Raw genomic sequence first — 23,520 nt, 5'->3', positions numbered from 1 at the left:
TGTCAATGGCCATAGCCAAATCCAGTTCACTGTATGAAGTGCATGGACACTAAATACAGCTTCAGTAACTTTCTCAAACAAGTTTTCTTTATTAAATACATATGATTTTCCTTTGACAAAATATACTTTGCTGGTCTAGAGCAATATTTTTTTTTTAAATTGGAGTATATAAAATCAGATATACTATATTCAATGGCTCTGTAAATTATTCTTGTTAGGGTGATGTGTATATAGTCCTTGATATCTGAGAAAAGACCCCCTTTATGGAGCTGCATAACAGACCTTTGCTTCCATACCTCAGAAACATACTCTGTGGTTATACTAAAGTTGAAAATTATTAGGAAGGTGTGATGCCCCACTACCAGCCCAGTAATCAAGGAGCCCCAGTCCTCACCACTAGCACCAGTGGGGGATGTACATTGGGAGGATGACAGGTGTACACACAGTATTTCCAGATGCAGCTCTCTGCATCAAGTTCAATTTACTTTAAGAGCACACAGAGACCACAGTCAATCTGGGACTGGTTTCTCCCTCTTTCTCCAGATCCCAATATGACTCCCCACTGACACAGCTTTAGGGTTGAGATCTCATCTGAGTGGCCAAGCCAAGACCTCCAGCACCGTCCCTGTTCAATAAGTGCTTTGTGTCCTTGCCCAAGTTGCTGACACACACACACACACTGCTCAGACTTTAAGGTAGTTATTACTGCTACCAACCAACTCCTTATCAGCTACTTTAAGGCCCTTAACAAAGGGTGTCCAATCTTAATTTCAGCTATTTTTCTGAAGTTAACCTTCTGTATTCCAGTTTCCACTGTTAAAATATATACATCTAAACATTTACAATAGTGCAGGTGCATTTCAGTTCTATTCCAGTAGGGCATGCTGTGATTACATTTTAAGCACTTTGCAAAAACCTTTTCAACACTGTATCAGCAGTTTGATATACACCTGGCATACAGTTCTAATACATTTGTAACACAAGTATCTTATATGAATCATGTTGATATTCACAAATGACGTATAATTATTTACAAAATTCCAGATAGCTGTGCTGGAAATATCTCCTTTTGTTACACTTCTATATAAATCATGTTAATATTCACAAATGACATATAATTATTTACAAAATTCCAGCTAGCTGTGCTGGCAGTACTCCCTTTGTCACAGAAGGGTTCAAGATGGGATGTGTTTGGCACTGCTGATTAAGTAATTGGGTATATTGTTGGAACCATTACAAGTTGTATTTCTGACTAGTGCAGTTAGGACATGTTCCACAATATTTTGGGTGATGAAATGACTCAGAAATGTGTGAAACTTTATTGTCTATTTCTGGTATGAAGCTGGCAGTAATTTTATTTGCAAGTATATTAGCAACATCTTTAAGTTTACAGTGGGCAGTACTATTATGAATTAACAACTCCCAATAACATGTCACCTGAAACTTCAATAGAATTTCACTCTTCTTTCACAGGTAGTATAGCATCCATAACCAAGGATTCCCCAACAACTAATCCCAACCCTGCCCTAGAGCTACATATAACCACATTCACTTTCTGTTTCAAACCTGTGCCCACATCCTATATAAAAATACTCTTAAACAAACTCAAACCATGGTCTTCTTCAGGTGATGACCTTCAAAGTGAGTACCATAAAATAGCAGCCAATAGCATTGCCTATCCTGTCTCAATCCTCATAAGTAGGTTAAGTCCAGGAATCCCACATTCCATGTCTCTCTGGGTATAAAAATTGCACATTATTCCTCTATACAAAGGAAGTAATGCAACAGACATCACTAACTTTAGTCCCATCTCAATCTTATCCCCATCTGCAAAATACTACAAAAATGTATTTGCCAAACTATCTCCTGCAGTAAGAACTTCTGTACCCTACACAACATGGCTTCTGTCCCTCCCATAGAACTAAGATGGCACTTCTAACCTTAATAGATGCTGTCAATAAAACTAGAGATAATGACAAACTAGTCTCCTCCTCATTTCTAGACCTGTATAAAGCCGTCAACACAGTTTGTCACAGCAAACTTCAACTTCAAATATCCTCACTAGGTTTATCTCACCTCACCCTTCTATGGTTCAAAAGCTACTTGTCTAATAGTTATCGGTCAGTAAAATGACCTCCCAGTTGTCACTGGTGTAGTACAAGGCTCTCTCCTTGGTTCCTACCTCTTCAGAATTCTCACCAGCACCCTCCACTCATCTACACAAGATGCCTTCCTAATACAATATGCAGATTAATCCATACTCATATGCACATCAAACAACCTGGGACAGCTCCCCAAAAAATGCTCAGGAAGCTTTAACAGCTACTGAAACATGGCTTTGCAATTCACAATTCATGCTCACCCTCCCCAAAAGAAAAATATTTTTTTTCACAAAATTCATCTCTCATAAAAAAACAACATTTAAAATCATATCACTCTTATTAATGCAATCACTGAATAACCTTGTCACAGCAAATTATTAGGGATGATTGTGGATGATAATCTTAAATTTCGCCTGCATATACAAAATTCCATAAGAAAAACTCATCAAAAACTAGGGAGGCTTTCTCACAAACCCAAGTATAAATATATATGCTACTTCTTACCTCCTTCCCTCACTACTTTATGTTACTCCCATCCTTACTTACCTCGAGGCATCACAAAAACCAAAACTTGAACAATGTTACAATAAAGTGGCTAATTCTGAGCAAATACCGCTTTCAGAACCTACCGCTGTACAGCACCAGAAAGCCTGAACTGATTAGAACTACTTCATCAACTAACATATACGCAGCTCCTTACCAACTAGAATTGTATCCACTATCCACGTAGTTGTCCAGCACTAAATACCATTCTATACAACTATTTTCCCACTTAGTCATTATGATCCAATGACCAAAAACTCCTCTCTCTCCACAAACCTACCAAATCTGCCGGGCATGGTCCATACTCATATCATGTTACTAAGACCTGGAACTCCTTACCTATATCCATCTGGTCAGTACCCTGTCTCCAGTAACTTAAAACCATTCTGAAAGACTTCTTAGCCAAAATCTGACTCTATTCTTCCTCAACCCCAGGATAAACTATATCACTAAATACGACAAAGTACCTAATCATACCTTATACCTCCTTATTCCTACTTTTTCACTTCCTTTCTTGTTTTAATCAATTTTTCTCCCCTGACTCTCTGTCTAAATATACCACAACCCTATGTTTTTACTCCCATCTCATACTGCAATTCCTGTTTGTATTATACTAACTTGCCTTAAATTTCTCTAAGCTGGCCAACATTTCTCTAAATATTAAATCATTGTCCTATAAGTTGCATCTATTCTTAACCGATATTTTCATATAATGTCTAATTTGGTATAATTATTTAAGCTGTAGATGTTTTTGTGTTCTTTTTGACAATTGTAAAATTATTAATTTTAACATGTTTTGTAATACTTTGGAGCTTTTCTTCGTGAGCCTCTGTTGAAAATGGGCACCTACCCAGTTAGATTTTCTCAGTAATCAAATGTCACTAAATAAAAATAAATATAGCAGAGAATTGCTGTGTGTTATTTTTTAATTGTCTGATATAGTTAAAGAAGGATTTATAATTATCTTTGACTTTGGATGCTTATTTTAGTTTGCATTCCACTTTGATCTTCAGTATAGTAACCGTCAGATTCTTTTATTGACCCTTTTGATAGACCATTTAATGTGGGATGATTTTGGTTGTTTATAGGCTTGAATTATTTATTTATTTCATTTATCATTGGACTTACTAATGCTGGCATTCCATTAAGACGGCTTATTTTCACATTCCTCAGTATATTTGTTTCTGATTAGGATCACATGTTTGGTCATGATTATGATGCATTGCATAAACAATAACTGATGGGAGTTGGAAATCATTGTCATCATCATAAAAACCTTTTCCTATTTTACATAGGGTTTTTGTGTTGTGTAAACTATTGCCATTTCTAGTATTTCAGAATCACTGTTTTACCCTTAACAACAGTCATACTCACTTGTGTTATGGCTCGTCTTTCAGGAAATTCATCCATCTCTTTGCTAAACTTTATTTTTCTTTTATCTTATTTCCATCTCTCCCAAATCTGCTTTAACAAATCACAATCTGCTATCTTGCATATGTGACTGAGCCACTGTGATCTGTTCTTCTATACCTTCTCTACAACTTGGGCTACTTTGTTTCAGCTCTGTTTTTATCCCTTCATCTGTCCCACAGTGTACATTATACTACACATCTCAGTTACTTCATCTCCTTTGCTTCACGTTTTCAAGCTATTCTGCCTTCACTGACCAGTTTTCTGTGTCATACAACACAACTGGTCACACTACTGTTTTGTACACCTTACTTTTTTTTAACTTCTTTCACATTTTTCTGTCATGTACTACCTTTGACATTTAGCATCTGTGATTATAGGTTTAACCATCTCATTCGGGCTTTCTTTCTCGTCAGCCATATCTTCCAGATACTTGAAGCTGTCAAACTGTTCTACTGTTTTCCATTCTATTTTATACTAAAGCTTCCTTGGATTTCCCCATTTGCAGCTATGATTGCTGCTTGCCTGTACTCAGTTTTAGCCCATGTGCCTTCAGTTTTGTATTGCAATTCTCTATCATTTGCTGACATTACTGTTAATTATCTGCCTGTAATGCATCATTATCTGTATACAGCAGCTTTGTTGATCTGACCCCTCTGACCTGTTTGCTCATGTATGAACAGCAGTGTTCTTAGAGAGAAGGAACACTGATACACAACCATTTCCAGTGGAAATCTTTCAACATTTCTGTACACTATTCATACTTATATCAACAAGTTCCTGTACATAACCAAGAGAAATTCTACAAATGTTTCCAGGACTTTGAACCATCACAAGACTGTCCAAATCAGCATTCTTGGGACCATGTTGCATGGTTTCTCCAAGTCTAAAGATGTCCAGCTGAACACTTTCTCATCTCCATCTTCTTCAATATCTGCTTCTCTGCAAACATTGGGTAACTTGTATTGCATCCTATTCTGAATCTAAACTGCCCATATCCTATCTTGCTTTCTGCATCCTAATCTAAATCCAAATTGCCCATCTCTCATCTTGCTTTCTACTACTTTGCATAGTCATTTATCAGTCACACTTTTCAGCATTTTCATGCAGTCTGACATTCATTTGATATATTTGTACTGCCTGCAGGTGTGAATATCCCTGTAAACAGCTGGAAATCTTAAAAAAGTTAAATTTGTACAGCTTATCTTACAGGTTTAATAGGTTGGTCATTTTAAACTACTTGAATTAAGATGTGTTTGTTATGATGGGTTCAGAAGCCTTAAAACAGAAGATTACTGATTTGTGATCAGTTATCCAGAGCTGAATATACTATCTGATAGTGCAAATAGATAAGACATTAGTGAGGATGAGATCAAGAAGGGTTTGACCTTTAGTGTTATGGTTAAACACTAAGTCTGGTAACCTTTAGGTGGGCCCAGTATTTGTGGTATAGACTTCCAGTTAATTGACATACAGTTGAAGTTACACATTTTTTGCTTATAGGTAGCTAAGGAAGCACATTTAAAGTCTTTCATGGTCCTCCAGGGACAAGTGAGGTAACCTATAGCAGGCTATGAATTGACAATCTGTATTGTTTAGGTTAATTTGAAGTACAATAAGTTCTGTTTGTGGGTCTTAGGAAATCTGGCTAGGGATATTTGGGTCTCTGAGTACTGTCGTTCCCCTACAGTTCCCACAGGCCTGGATGCATGATAGGTGCTATAATCCAGTAAAGAGAGCAAGTACTGTTTTTTCAATGAAACCAAGTTTCTGCTATGGATGTGCTGAAGTTGCAGGACAGCCTCGAGATCCTGGAAATCTTGATATCATCCAGACTGGAATTTACTGCAAGTCTTTTTATTATGTTAGAAAGTTCAGAAGATGGTGTATTGCTTAATAAAGGCACTGTGGGAGCAACAAGTTCATTGACCAGTATGAAGAATCTACGAAGAAAAAGCCACAGAGCATTTGTGGAAAAACAAATTGGGCTGTTTTTCATCGCATCCAAAGCTTATATACACTGGATTCCCCTAAATGTACACCAGCTACTTAGCCATTTGCTAAAGCCAATTATCTTCTGTTTGTACCTGGCAATCACTCTGGGTGAAAGTAAGATTCCACTTAAAACTGGAGTCTTATTTGCATTTGACACATGTACATGAAACACGATACATCTGTTTGCATGTCCTGGAAAGAATGACTGCTGTCATTCATAACTACATGATCCAACACCAGGTCATAGTCTTATTTATTCTGTCATGTTGTAGGACTCTGATGACATCATAGAATATAGCACTGGAAAGGTAGCTCTCATTTTGTTTTTGCCCATCCTGATGAATGAATGGTGAATGTAGAGTCAGTGTGCATGACGGTGAAGTCATCATCTACTAGGACATGCAAACTTAATGGCAGTGTAAGCCTTACAGTCTGTAACCTTGTGACTCACTGAGTTACATGTGTATGATGGAGTTAATTTAGTGGATTGCTGCTGAGGTTTATAGCCATGATTCTTGGAGGCTTGGAAAGCAATTTTATTAAACCTCAGAACAGAGTGGTTAGATATTGTCTTGGACGTATGGGAGAGTTAATGTACTTGCTTACTGGCCATCTGTGCAAGTGTGACCTCTCACAAATCATTTCATGCTGGTTGTCTGTAAGCATTAAGCAATTCTTATAGTGTTTCAGAATTCCAAGGTCAATACTGCTAGCAACAGAAGGGTCAGGTGTATACTAGGCTTCGATGTTGGACAAGTATGTACCGGTATACAAATTACTCAAACTTTCAATTTGAAATATATTTTAATTTATATTTGGGACAGCCTTTTATGTTTTCATGTATTTAGTTTGTTTTTGATAGCTTTAAGTAGACCACTTTGTGGTTTCACTATCATTTAATGTGTTTTAATATGCTCTAGAAGAAATTAAAAAGTATGACTAAGGTATGGGATATCACAGTTCAAACATACAGCACAGCCAGACTAGACATTCCTAGAGAAGTTTCTAAGAAGTGAGCACTGAATGTCTGAAAAATATAAATATAAGCCCTCAGAAGTTGGTGCTGCATGAATACAGAGCCCAAAGACAGCACTGTAAATACATTATTTAGGAGAACATGTGAGATTGAAAGCATAAGTACATCATGCCTTAGAATGTCTCTCTCCCATCACAGCATGTTTGTCAAAAATCTGTTTTAAGTTCATAAACTGTCATTCTACTTTATTTAATATTTTACTTAAATAAACTTCAGGTTGGTAAATGATTTTGTCTTTGAATTCTGTAACACTTCCTAGGTGCAGTAAAATTATTTTGCATCATTAATTTAGAGTGCACCCTAACTTAGGATACAGTTTGTATGAGTTTGATTTCTTTTAATAAAAACCTTATGCTTTCAAATTCACTATTCCTTTTGGTGTCTGTAAAATCATTTGTCGCAAGGCATACAACAGCAAATAATAAGCAATTCTTTCAGTTTATCAAAAAATAAGCTAGTTCTAACAAATGAGTTGGGGTTTGCTTCTGTGATCTGTACAATCAAGGAAAAAAAATGTGTAAATTAAAACACCAAATCCAGGTACTTATAACAGTAGTGACATCTCTACCAGTGTAAACAAAGAACTAAATAAATTCACTACCATACTGATAATTTGAAACTAGCTATAGCCTATAGCACATATGTGTTGGGTAAACAGACTGTAATATGGGCAATAGATTAATCTGCACATACTAAATAACAGATTGCATACATACATATTTAGAAGTGTAGTGCATACAGGTCCTATCACTAATAGTATTTTTCACAATGTTTATGTCAAATGTGAAATGCATTGATCTGCATATACCAAATGACAGAGTGCACACATACATATTTAGAAATGTACTGCATACAGGTTTCAAAACTATAAGTATTTTTCACATTTTGCAAAAACAATGTGAAATATACATAGACGTATATATATATATATATATATATATATATATATATATATATATTAGTATACATAAACATTTGTCTTGAAATGATGAAGAAATCATTGAAGCAGAAATGGTTCCATACTAATGTAAAAAAAGCAGTAAAAAATTACAAGAAAAGTCTCTGTACATAGGCCCCATGTGAGGTAAAGATGAAAAGGTTACTTTTGTCTGAGTTAGAAGCAGAGCTCAGGTTTTTGTAAGACAGTTGTAGAGAACTTATAATTAATCTTTTGATTTAAATGTAAACTGCAGGAGCTCAGTATATTTCAAAGACAAAGACAGGTTAAGACAATGGCTATGGCTCTAAAGTATGACATATCATTTGACAGAAATGTGTATAGGGTTCATTTACTTTGTCTGTAATTGGGTTGCAGTCTGTGGCAATGAAAGTTAATTAACCAGGAATGGTACACCACTGAATAAAATGAAACGAAGAACAGAGGGAGCATTAGGTGAGATCACAGCTCATTAAATGAAGTAATGAATCATACAAGAAAAAGGTCAAGCAGTAATTACTAGCAAAGATAATAATTAGAAATGCTGGGCAATGGTGTGTATATTGAGTATTATGCAAAGACAGCTAATGCACTTGCAACATATGACAAATAGTACTCTTTGAGCAATGGTTTCATTCTGACATACAGGGTCCCAGATTATTTAGAAAGTTCAGTACTGGCAGAATACAACCAATGGTAGCTAAACAATTTAATGGTTAGTAATACAGGTTGACTGAGAAGGCTGTTGGTATAAACAGAAATGATTATGCCAACAGAACCTTCTACCGACCTGTACAATTTAACTATAAAATGTAGAAGAAAAGCATTAATGAAAGAAAAAAACAGAAGTTAGCCCTGAGCAAACTCTGTGATTTTCTAAGTTAAGATACACAAGCAGGATTGAGATCACTCCAAGTTTTCAGAAATAAATTAGCACATAATTCAGTGCAGCGACATAACTTCTACCTTTCATATTGTTGTTAATATTGAAAAATGTATTGCCTAGTTTGCATTCATGGCTATAGAGCTGTATCAACATTTATTCCCACAACAGCAATGGTGTGCTATGTTTTTTTATATATTAGCTACTGTGTACTTTGTTGCCGTAACACCCTTGTGTACCTCCTATTCTACCATGCTTCTATCCTAGGGTTGAATATTTTTGTCAATGGCACAATTTTATAGCTCTTCTGCCTTTTATATATTATCCATGCACTATTACTTTGCATCTGCAGTTCAAAGATTCATAAATGCATTTGTATGACAGTGATTGTTATTTCTAGCAGGGATCTTTTTCTACACTACACAGTTACTTGTAGCTTCATTTGCTTTATGAGTGAGTGACTGTTGTGTTATTTTGTATCTGTACCTGCAAAGGTCTGCATGTCTTTTCCTCACTTTAGGCTTCCCATTAACTATTACATTTCTTATTTTTTTATTTCACTAGTCCCTACTTTGCATCATGGTCTTGGACTTTGTAGGTGGACCCTTTTTTGTTATTTTTCTATTTTGCATTTTAGTTTCATTTTTTTCTCAGCAGTGCTGCACAAGTCTATATTAGCGTGAAGGATTCATTTGGCAGATCTCTTTTTCTTATTCAAAATGTTCATCTTTAAGAGTGCTTCACTGACCCCAGTAAGTGGAAGGAGGCATAGGTCATACTATATAATAGTGCTGATGTATGGGGGCTATAGTTCCGGATTGGAGTCTCAAACATTCCATTTGCCTACTGCATGACTTTTAACAAGTAACTTAAACAGACATTGTTTCCAAGCTGGTCACTGAAAATAAGACTTTTTGCCAGGTAGAGTTACCTGGTTAACAGAGGAATAACATAACAAAGCACAGCTTCCCATGATGCACTTTCTTTTATTTTCCAGGTCTAATGTGATGTCACTGAAATGCTGAAGATGTCCATTTTAAGTAAGGCATAATCGTTTGATTGGTATGCATTTTCCTCTGGGCATACTGAGGACAAAATGACAGTTAAGTTGTTTTTTTATTTTGCTTTATTTTTATTTTTTACTTTTTTTTGTGCTTTTGTTTAGCATGTTTGTCCAACTGAGTTTTGTCATAAAACAATTTCCAGTGGAGACCCGAGTAGAAAAGCTCCAATATATTGGAAACAATTTTTAATAGACATTCAGTATATGTAAACAGACATTAAATAATATACATTAACAATTACTCATGCATTTACTAATTAGATTACATTCATTTGAAAGTAGAGGCAACTATTACAGTTTAAAAGATGTTTATGCATTAATAGATGTTGAACATTGAGCATTTGGAGAGGTGGATTAGTGGGTCTGTCAGATAGATGATAAACCATATGATTAGTGCTTATGAATTCAAAGAAGTAGAGGTGAGGGACTGGGTAACACAGAAAATATTAATATTGCAGATAAGAGGTGGGGTGTAAAGCAGGTATAGAGACAATGTATTTTATATATATATATATATATATATATATATATATATATATATATATATATATATATATATAGATCTAGGACATTTGATCAAATGATCAAACATCAGAATCTATAACTACCGAACACACCTTAACGAAAGCGCTTTTTAACACTACAATAATATTTTAGCAGGCCCCCCTGCACACCCCCCTACTTTAATATTCTCCCTCTGAGACTGTACTACAATGGGGAAAAGGAATTTTTCCTTATCCACACCGTAGTACAGCCTCGGCAACAGGCATACTTAAGCGAAAGTGCTTCTTCGGTGAAAAGCACTTTCACGTAAGTATGCCCGACTGTTTGGGTTTCGGACTTTTGATCATTCGATTAAAAGTCCTAGACTCATATATATATATATATATATATATATATATATATATATATATATATATATATATATATATATATATATATATATGTGTGTGTGTGTGTGTGTGTGTGTGTGTATATATATATATATATATATGTATATATATATATATATGTGTGTGTGTGTGTGTGTGTGTGTGTGTGTGTGTATATATATATATATATATATATATATATATATATATATATATATATATATATATATATATATATGGTCTATATCAGAAGATCAAAGGTTCAAAAATCAAAATATCTAAAACTCAAAATATCGAAAATATCTTTAATGCAGGGCAAGCCCACTGCAACTCTTATGTGGAGGGCTGTGCCCCCCACATGCCCTGGTAATTATATATACCAACCCCTAGCTCACACAGCACTGGAGAAAGGGTAAATTCCATTGCAATATTTTGAGTTTTAGAGATTTTCAGTCTTTTGAGCTTTCGATCTTTTGAAGGGGATACACACACACACACACACACACACACACATATATATATATATATATATATATATATATATATATATATATATATTTATTTATAAATATATACCTATATCATGGGTGAGTAATGCCAAAATAAAAGTATATACCTGGGAGATGCTAGTAAAACTATTCAGGCATTGGTGAAGACTGGTTGTGGGGTGTTAGTTTCTGAATAAAGAGAAATGGTTTGACAATATGGCAAGCTGAAGACAAGAGTGGTATTTATCCTAGAGATGTATATGAGCAGATACACTGATTTGATAAAGTTTTAGTTGTGTTTTAAATGCTTTTACATTCAGAATGGATGCCAGCGGTAGTGGGATGTGGTTCCATAGTTTTGCTACACTATTTGAATATAGGCAGCCATCTGCAGTATTAGATGATTTGGTTTTAGTGATTAGAGATTCTTCTCTAGAGCAAACCATCTATTGGAGAAGTAGTGTGTTATTAAGTTGTTAGAGGCTGGACAATTGTTTGTCTTGTAGAGAAGTCTGTCTATTGTAGTTAGCTGAGAAAGAGCTAGATAATGTAGTTCTTCTAATCAGTTTAATTATCTGAGGCCTAGGCAGTGATTTGTCCTATTGTTATAGATTATTACAAATTTGGATGTTGTACTGTAACATACCTCAAGCTTGGACAGTTGTAAGAGTTGAAGTTTAGTGAAGATTGAAGTATCTTACAACTAAGATGGTAGCAAAAACTAAAGTCTGTATGCTTTCTTTCTGTGTCAGTGAGGTAGGTTTTACTTTCTATAATGTACATAGTTCATAATGTCAGGTGGCATGATGCAAGGACACTTCTATGGGCTAGGCTTGTAAAGGCTCCAGGGCCATTAGCCTAGTACACACATATGAACCTATGAGCCTATGAGTTTTTCATGAGATGTTTAACCACTTGTGACAAATGGTGGTCACATTTCAACTGGTCATCTGTGATGACACTCTTGTTTTACTTGCTGTATTATGATGTCGTGGGCAGAGATGATAGCGAATAGTGCTGTTTGGCTCAGATGTGTTGTGGGGTCTAAAGTAGTAAATTCTTTTTTTGGGGGGTTTAGAAGTAGTTGTGAATTATTTATTATTCTTTCAAACAATAAGAAGGACTGTTGTATAATGTCTTGAAGTTTAGAGAGAGCTTTGACAGAGCAGATTAGGGGTGAATCACTGACCCTATATTTTTTACTTTACTATGTAAGAAATATATGGGTAACTGCATTAAGTGTTATGCATGGCATTGATTCATGTAGCTCCTCACTATATTACACTTACTGACTCAGAGTATGAATTATCTTCACATCATCTTCAACCTGTGCATTTACCACAGTGGGGAATCATTTTAAAGCACAAACCTTCAGTGGGCTGTGTTAGTTCCTTTCCAAATCGAGACCCAGCTTATTAAAGTTAAGATTTCAAATTAATTGCTAAACATCACAGCAACAGCATACAAAATCTCTGCTTGTGAGAGTATAACTGGTCACCGTTCCCCCTAGCAATGTCAGGTTAGTAGGTGCCATTGAATCCATCAGTGAGTGCCTCCCTGTACTTACTGCATCTGACCTCATTAAAATTCAAAGCTTCAAAAGTTTTTCTATTTCAAGGAACATAAGGAATGTTGATATTATTTCATTCAATCAAGCTTGGATACTAACAACTACTAGGATTGCCACCTTTTTTGTGGCTAAAACTGGTCCAAGGCATACCCCTCTAACCTCTCATAACCCCCCCCCCATCTCATCCCCTCTGTCTGCCCTCTTTCTACCCATTTTGTGACATCATTTTCACATTAGATGAGGAGGAACACCCTCTTTTTCTGTTTGTGATGCTTTTTTTTCTCCTGATTTAGTACGCTTTTCTGTAAAAAAGCATAGAAAATTTGTCAGTTTGACAAACTCTGATAGTCTATTTCTTTTTTGAATAGAATACTGGAGCTTGTTTAGTGTTTTCTGGACTACCAGATGGTTTGCTATCAAAATTGTGCAAATCAGTTTTGCAGGTAACGACTTACTCAAACCAAATTTCCAAAATTATGCACATCGTTTACTCACATCCCCTAACGTGGTAATGTTAGTATGTCAAATTTGACATTATCGACATTACCTGATCATCCAGAGATGTACTACCAATGTTTTGCAGGGGTGAAAGCCTGACTGCACCCCCTTACTTCCTGCTAATTATATATTTTAACTCTGACATCACACTACAATGAGGAAAAGGGTACTTTTCCCAATCCCTACTGTAGTGCAATCCAACTGAAACAGCAATATGCAAAGGTGACAGGATTTCCACTCACAATTCTGAACATTTGCACCTTTACCCTTGACCTTATGAATGATGGTAAGGTGACTTTTAAACATTTGATAGTAAACCCTACCAGACAATCAGGGGACTATGACTAAATCCCTCAATGATCATGTACTTAAATTTATTTTGTGTGGCCATACAAAAGTCCAGAAGGTGTAAACATATTGCTGCTCCAATAAATATGGCAAACCTTGAGGCTAATTGCTTCAATCTAATTTTGCAATTTATAAATTGGAATATTCAATGGTACTTGCAATTTACTGTAAACTGCTGTGATGGTGCTGCGGTAGTGTTGTCGCCTCACAGTAAGACGTCCTGTTCGATTCTCAGCTAGAGCTTCTTCTGTGTGGAGACGTGCGTGAATGGGCGTACCTTCGTTGAAGGCTGTGCATCAGGGCTGGCAACTCGGCACGTAAAAATCTACTGCCAATCATTAGCAGACCAGAGTATCGCTGTGGCAACCCCTAACCGGGAAAAGCCGAAAGACGCAACAACTTGCAATTTGCTGTAAATTACTTCAGTTCAGTGTGCTTTTTAAATATATGTCCATCTTGTTGAGAAGGTGTTTTAGACTTAAATGCTGTCCTTGATTACTCCCCAGACATGACTATTATATTTTAAACAGTGACCATCTCTAGTGCATCTGTTGACCTTGCAAAGAAATCGGTGATTTGGCTGTTCGCTAATTTTGTAGTTCGACATTTTGGTGTCGAACAAGTCAGAGTCGACATTTTCATCTGTCAACAATATAATATAGACCTGACATACCTTACCAGATTCAAACCTCTGCCTGTCATGCTTCACAAAGCTGTGTATTGAGTGCACCTGAGACAGTAATGGAGGCTGTCACAAAGAACATACTTCAAGATGTGGATTAAGAAAGGCTTTTGATGCTCATCTATCCAATACAAATTACTCTCAGGGATCAAAAAGATGTAGCAAAGTTATTGTTCATAGAGGTATGATCTAGCCATGTCACTTGTTTGTCACTGTGGGTTTTGAACACCTACCTGTCTAAGGTCATAAGCTACAGGGTACTATAATGACTGCATGCTCCACATGAGAAGTCTTACTATAAATGTGAGACAGGATATATATGAAGGCTATAAAAGAAGGCTTAATTACTAGAAGTGTGGCATAAACCAGATCTCAGTAAATGAGCTCATTAGTGATTATCAAAGCAGCTGATTGGGCTAAAATAGACTGAAAGTATTGAAAGAGTCCTTTCCTGCTATATATCAGATCTGTGGGTGACACCATTTCTACATGCATGTACATTCATACACAGACTGATTATATAGATAAATATCTGGATATAAATTAGCTTACTAATTGAGATCACAAGCTGAAGGACATTGCATGAGTCTCATCTGCCAGATGTGAAATTTGATATCAACTGTGAGATAGTGCCCATTTGAAAAGATGACATCACCATTGTTTTGCCAGGGTGACATGTGTGCTAAAAGAAACTGAAAGTAGTGGGGGAGCCCACTTCCACTATAAAGCTACACATCAGATTGGTGGGTGAAGCCATTCATACCTAGCACTAGGGAGGCACACACACCCACTCAGAGTAGTTAGTCACTGCTGGATTGAAACCACCTACCTATCTAGTTACACAATCAAGAGAACAGAGTATGAACTACAAGTACCACACTGAAAGAATGAATGTAAGTGTGAGGTAGAGAACACTGACATCATCAGGGTGTAGCAGAACAAATGCTTGTGTTAAAAGGGGAAGAAATTGATGAGTGTGCACCATATCTACCTAACACTAGAGACAGGCACTCATATGAGTTCTACACTTTTGGATTCAAAACACCTGTTAATTTAGGTACTCTACTGGAATACACAGTATCAGCTGCAAGTGCCACTAGAAAAGTCTCATTTCAAGAGTGTGATATTCAAAGGATGATATCATGAGTGTGTTGCAGAGAAGATGTCTTGGGTAAAACTGGAAGAAATAGAGGGGGGGGGGCAGTGTTCTAGCATATTTCTTCTGAGTGGAAGTGTACATATCAGATCTGTTGCTAAAGCCATATCTAGTCACATGCCACAGGCACACACACACACACACACACACACACACACACACACACACACACACACACACACACACACACACACACACACACACACACACACACACACACACACACACACACACACACACACACACACACACGTGTGACTCAGTCTCTGCTGTATTTGACCCATCTTTCTAGCTAAGTACATAATTCAGAGCACACTGTATCAATCAGAATCACCACAAGAGAAGTTTGACTTGCAATGTGAGATACTACAGATTTGCAAGGATCAATCACCACATCACTGTGGTACCAAGTAAGTAGCGTGCATCACAGATTTTGGTGTCTTGACAAGCAGAAAATATAGCACTGTGTGGATCACAAGTGATCACATACTGCTCAGATAGTTATATATCCTGCATTCATATACAATGAGGTACTATGAGTGACGTAGCTGTTTCGCAGTATGGTGTATTGACAATAATCACACTTGTGATACAGTGGATTGACAACCAAGCATTCCTGACCTATCAGCTAAGTATGACTGTATGCAAATAATAATCATTTGGTTCTTCATTTTCACTATTTTCTCATGTTTGGACAATTTGCAATGTAAATTAAAAACATACAGATCAAACATTAAATTGCAGTCTATAATACGACTGATCAAGTATGTGTGCAAAGGCCTCATACCATTGTCAATCATTTTCACGTCTAAAGCATTGGAGTTCCGGCATACAATTACATTATGTAGTGTTTCGACAGCATTAAAATGAAGTCATCATTTCACAAGTAGAATAGCCCACAACAACATGCATGAGTAATACAAGCCACTCACATTACTTTCTTTTTTTCTAAATTACTTCCTGGAGTGCACCACTGACAAGCGTATTTGCATAACTGATGGCAAAGTATGATTGCATGTGTAATTATGTTTCCAGGTTTTGAACGTAGAACAGGAGTTAACAGTGGTCTATGGTACTCCATGGCAACCTTCATGCCAATAGGGAGTACAGACATCGAAACAGTTCTGATTCTGATCCAATGCAGAATGGATGCGTTTGTTATGTTAATGCTTTTTGTATCATGATTTACACATTTATCGTGATAATTACAGTAAAGTACTCATTATATGGATAACACTGGTGCATACTTATACTGTCCTTATATCGGCTGACTGTCCATGGATTTAAGGCATGTTGGCTCCTTATACAACATTATATGTTTGTATGACATCATTAAGTACTACAGTCAGTGCATGATAACATACATGTGGCTGTCATAATTAAAAGACTTTAGAAAATGGATATCAAAGCAGAATAATTAATTCTATCATATTCTGTGTGTATAGTATCAATACTTGTACGATGTGCTTACTGTAACTTGTTTATTACCCCATAGATCCTTGATTATACCAAATAGCTTGCACTTATTGCTGGGGAATGTATGAACATTTTTGGCTTGATTAGGAATCACATAAGGGACCAAGTATGTCAGTGCTGGTGGAATCACAGCTATATGCATGAATCCATGGGTCAAAAATTAATGAGGAATTATAATGTTCAATATGTTTTAGACCTGGTGCTGGATTCAAACAGCTGCCAGTCTGCATTGACAGTCTATAGATGTGAACAATAGCTGATCAGACCACTAAGGAAGGAAGGAAGGAAGATGGTAGGTACCCAAACGTGCATTTGAAGGGACAATGGAAACACTATAAAGCAAGGGACTTTGTGTGCAGTATACTTCATAACAATGGTTACAACAGAAACATCACATATGGGGTATATTCATCTATGCAGTCTGCTCAACATATGATAGTAATGGATACCTCATACTGCTATCATTCTGTCTTTCCATAGCATGGCAAAGCCAAGCCCAGTAGTACAAGGGACAGCAAAGTAATGTGGCTGAAAGCAAAAACTCAGTTTTTGCCATAAACTGTGAACTACCATTTCCCATGAGTTACAGTTGCTGTTTGGTGCCAGGCATTGATACCAAATGCTGAGGACAAAGAATGATGAGACAGAAGGTGGGAAGACAAATAGATTGGGAGACAGGGATAGAGGCACAGCAAGATATTTGTTTATGGGACATTTTATTATGAAAAAAACATTAAATAATGTCTGACATATTTCTGGATTGAAACCATTAATGCAATGCAAAAAGCAATATGCAGACTTGGGCATTATCAGAGCATGCCATGTAGAAAGTCATACTTCACAAATTTAAAATTGCATACTTGAAGGGACAGTGACAAAAGATTGACTCACGGGAGAATGTAAGCATCAACCTTCTTCATAATAATGGCAATTGTAACATCCCATAAGGTGTACATTACATTAAGCAGCCTAATCATTATGTAAAAGTAAATGCCCCACAATAGTGCTATCAATATGTATTTCTAGAGACCAACAGGGATAAGCACATTAGCATGATGATAAACATACTAGTGTGGTCAAAGGTAAAAGCTTCAGGTTTTTGCCACAGGATGTGAAATACCATTTACCACTGGTGAGTTATGCCAGGCATTGGGCAAATGCTGATGGCAAAACTTGAAGCATTTTTTATGGAACAACTCTGGCCATGTGTATTGTGTGTGATTTTATTTTTTGACCATATTAAATATGTGAAAAGGGGGTTGATAGCACAGTGGTGGGAGTGAGGGGGGGCAAGCAAAGGGTAAGACACAGGGGAAGACTAATCTGACTAAATTTGCAGAAGATTGCAAATTAGGAGTTGTCATTGAATCCCTCACTAACACAAATGTTTTCCAGGAAGGATTGCTCAGACAAACAAATGGTGTCAGAGCCATGGACTAAAACTAAATGCCAAGAAATGCATAATAGTATCCTTTGGGAAGTCATCCATTCCTGCTATCATATTGACAACACACCCCTTAGAGTTGACCCAGTAGTCAGGGATTTAGGGCACACATAAACAGTAATTTAGCCTTTGACCATCAAGTGTCTACAGTAGTGAGGAAATCATTCTATGCTGAGCAACTTATAAGCAAAGGTATATCATCTAGGTCCAATTAAGTCATTATTCCACTGTATTCAGCATTCATCACACCTATCATTGAGTACAATGCTCTCTTTTGTATGTACCTAACCAAGCATATCCAACAACTGGTACATTCATAGAGGTTCCTCACTAAAAGAAGAGAGGGCATAAGTACAATATCCTGTGCAGACGACCTCAAGACTCTATCCCTGTATTCTGTCTCCTACAGGCTGTTGAGGGGACATGTATGGCTGGCATAGAGGGCATTGTCAGACCCCACTCTGATGGACCTCCTGCATATCTACAAAACAAATAGTACCTAGAATTACCCATTCTAAAGATGTAAACCTTGCCTGTGATATAAATAGCACCTGCCGGAGAAACAGATATGTATCACAGAGACTACCCCATGTCTGGAAAAGGCTCCCCATCCATGTGAAGCAGAGTTCTTCCCTAACCCAATTCAAGTGTAACTTCAACAATTGGATGGGGAACAGGAAATACATCCCTGGTTTGGCACTTATGTCTCTAATGGACACAGGCAACTTGTAAACAGTTCATCTCCCAGGCATCTGCTCGTAAATGTTTCACCTCCCAAACCCCTGCTTACACTTATTAAGGGTATAAAAGCTTTTCAGAGGTTTGGGATGCATAGCTAGGCTTAAAAGACCTTAGCGGTCATTAGTCTAGAACCTATACAGATATATATATATATATATATATATATATATATATATATATATATACATATATATATATATATATATATATATGGGTCTATATTACAACATCAAACTCACAGGAGTTTGAACGCTGTAATATCGAACCATGAAGTTCGAAACCCAGTAATTACAAAAACACAGAACAGCGATTTTTTTCCCCAGGGAAAAAAATGCTGTTCCAGTACAAAAAAAAAAACACACACTTTAAACTTAAACTAAAGTGGGGGGCTTCACCCCCACACCCCCCTATGTGGGGGGCTGTGCCCCCCACCCCACCTACTTAAATGTACCAACTTCGAGATTGCACTACACTGGAGGAAATAGCGAGCCCCAAAAATGGCCCATCGATTTTTTTCCCCTGGGAAAATAAAAAAGGTGTGCCATGGCTTTGCTATTTTCATATTTCGGACCTTTGGGTTCGATATTACAATGTTTGGACTCCTGTGAGTTCGACGATGTAATATAGACCCTATATATATATATATATATATATATATATATATATATATATATATATATATATATATATATTCCTGTAGTGATTATCAACATTTTTGTTGCGGTAGTTTTAATTTTAATTTACTGTAGTCTTTTATACTTAACTTAGGAACATCTTTTATTAGACCATTTCTTGACTTGCAGCTACTGTGATAATGTTTATAATTTACTTTACCTGTTCCATTTAGTTATTGTAACAGTCCAATGCATACCTCTCAACCTCTTAGCACAAAATATCTGGACAAAGCCAAAAATAATGGGGGGAGGCCAAAAAAATAGGGACAGATTTTACGTTTTTAAATATCTATCTTATAAACTTAGAAAATTGTTAAAATAACAGGTTTTGTGTTAACATTCATTTTCAGAAGGATATGATGTCTGACATTACAATGACAGCCGTTATTTAATGATTTGCATCATAAATGATTTGACAGAAAAACACAGATTTTATAAGGACAGACCAAAAATATTTTATACTTTTCACATTTAATCTTTTGTCCTTCAAGAAATATTTTATATTATTCAATGACTGGCCAGTAATGTTCAAAAAGGAGACCGTTAATTGGTCAGCCCAACCAGTGTGCCCATTGTAAATCCAAGAATATACAAATGGAAAAAGGTCCGATCGCCAGGACCTTTTTCCATTACTATATCTCATAACATTTTTACTTTTCTTTCTTTCTTTTTTAATAAATTTACAAAACGGAAGACCTCAAATGAACGAGGGAGCTGGAGCAGAGAAAAATATGAGGCTAATCAGGTATGTTCTGAAAAACTAAAGAAATGTACCTGATTATCCTTTTATTTCCTCTGTCCCAGCTCTCACAAATGTTAAAAGTTTCCTGTTTTCTTTTTAATAAATAATAAAAAAAAACAACAAAAAAAAACAACGGAGATCTTCCTTTTTCTGTTGCTTCCTTTGCACAGCACTGATATACTGTGTAAGTGTGGGAGTGCAGTACATCAGAAAAGGCCCATGATACTGGAAAGATGAGGAAGGGCACCACAGAGTCATTATACAAAGACATTATTTAAGAAAAGTATTTTTTATCTTAAATAATGTAATTGTATAATAGCAATAGCCAACTCCATGGTGAGGTATATTGAATATTTACCCACGGTTGGCTTTATTTAATCACTTGGGCTTCACCCTTGTGATTAAACCATACCAACCATGGGTAAATCTTCAATATACCACACCAACGTCGTCAGTTATTGCTATATTAATGGCCTCATTGAGGCCTGAATATTCGTCTGATTTTAATGCTATTTGCAAATAGTCTCCCTTTCCTCTACACTAGACTAATATAAACAACACCATTAGTAATGAGTAGTGCAAGTATATCTTCCTGTGGCCATGATTGCCTTATCCATATGGGGCAGAATAATTAAAGCACCTTCATGTATATATCTGCAAGGATTATATTACCCACATTTGTAGGTATCTGCCTCTTTGTTAGTAGCAGCTGGTGCTACTCTTGTATTATCATGCTATAACATATTTTCTAAACAATAATTCCTTTTATAAACAAAATATTTTTTTTCTCCAACTGGCTTAAAAATATCCATATTGCCTTTTAGTATCCACCAATTATCAATAATAATGTGTAGAATGTCGTAACTATCTATGGACATGTCCAAACTGCACACTAGGGTGTTGTTAATACTCTCACCACTTGTACTGATTTTTTAACGTTTATATTAGCCACTGTAGGTACAAATATACATTTCTTGGATATTACTCTAGAATGGGATGTGACAAATAAGTCCTTTGAGAGCAGAGCAGTATTTATAGGAAAGATAGCTTTACAAATTGCTGTTTGCATTATAATAGCAAATTGCTGTTTGCACTACAATAGCAATCACCCTCAACCTGGTTATATAAAAAAAATATTCCGAGAGGGCAGTACATCAGGGCTGCTAGACTCATTACACAGGATATAATTTTCAAAGAAGAAATTAATTTTAGCATCTCCCTTTTCTTAGAACGGGGTTATAAGGAAATGTGGTTATTAGAAAGTGTTAATGAAATTATATCTAAAAGACACTCATTTTGCTCCTATTTCACATTGACCCTTAGAAAATGTGAAAATAGTGGCTCAAGTGGTACTAATGGTGTTGTCTATATTAATCTTTGCACGGGGTGTGAGGCATTCTATGTAGGAAAGACCTCTAGAACTTTTAACAAAAGCATTAAAGAGCACCAATATGCCATCGAGTGCAAATATTTGAAAAATACACTTTATAAGCACAATATTGTATGTAAGAATTATAAAAAGTGCATGTTTTTTGTATTACAGCATGTCTCTGAAGACAAGAGATGGAGATTTTAAAAACAGTGTAGAGAAAAGAGAGACTATTTGGCAAATAGCATGAAAAGCAGACGAACATCCAGGCTTCAATGAGGTCATTAATATAAAATATTTCTTGAAGGACAAAAGATTAAATGTGAAAAGTATAAAACATCATATTAATTATTTATATGCACATATTTTTATATTTTTACATTGGTTTTCAAATGCTAGAATTGTTTTAAATGTTTTAAAATTTGTGTCTTTAAATGCATTAATCAATTGTTTAATTGTGAAATTAATTGATAGTGGTCACTGATTGGTTAACTTATATTGAAATATTGAATTGATGTGGTGTTGGTATTTTCTGTCTTTTGTCAAAAAGCGGACATGTTAAAGTGGTGATACGCTTAAAGAAAGTTTGGCATACACTCCTTTCACCTGTTTTATTGTTTTTAGTGTGGTTTTGATAATAATTTGTTATGGCCTTTGATGAAATATTATTGCAAAAATAGAAATATTGAGTAGAAGGTACTTAATGCATCAGATGATGATTTCAGAAGGCAGACATGATCCTGTATAAATTTTACAAGATCATCTGTTTTTCACAGTTTCCAGTTGAAATTATTAATGTCTGCAGGATTACTGAAACTAAACTCTAAATATAATAAACAATCAAAGAGGTTAAATGGAGCACTAAAATATAAATAAAAAATTAGTGCTATACATTTAAGAATAGGTGTATGCTTTTCTGGGGAAACAATCTGATCTTTGCAGCTGATGGGCATATGCCCAAGCTAAAACTGCAAAAAACCTTGATAAATAATCTGATGGATATATTTAAAAAAAAAGTGCTATTAGCTGACAAATAAATTATATTCTTGTATTATTCTACACATTAATTCTAGTAGTTTACCTAGTAAAAAATTAATTGGAAGTAATAATTTATTTGACTGATGTCATGTATACCATCCTTACTAAAACCCATTATATGCAAAATAATTTAGAATGTAGTGTCAAAAGCTATGCGGTATACTTGAGCGATATAAATTATGAAACTAGAGAAAGTGTTGTATATTTGAGGGATGGTGTGAGAGCAAGATGTATTAATTATTATGAAACTATAGAAAGTGTTGCTGTATATTTCAGGATAGTGTGAGAGCAAGACATCTTAATATGGACTATGTATATAAATGCATCCAAGTTATACTCTAAAGGTGAACCTTAATGGCAGTGGCGGCTGGTGACTTCAAATCAAAGGGGGGCTGCAGGAGACAGCTGAATGGGTGGGGTCAATAGGATGGGGTGCAGCCAACTAAAAAGGGG

The sequence above is a fragment of the Protopterus annectens genome, chromosome 1.part0 (assembly GCF_019279795.1).
Source record: "Protopterus annectens isolate FY-2018-M chromosome 1.part0, PAN1.0, whole genome shotgun sequence".
Lineage (NCBI taxonomy): Eukaryota > Metazoa > Chordata > Ceratodontiformes > Protopteridae > Protopterus > Protopterus annectens.
The sequence above is the reverse complement of the archived record's forward strand: the minus strand, read 5'-3'. Positions refer to the sequence as shown.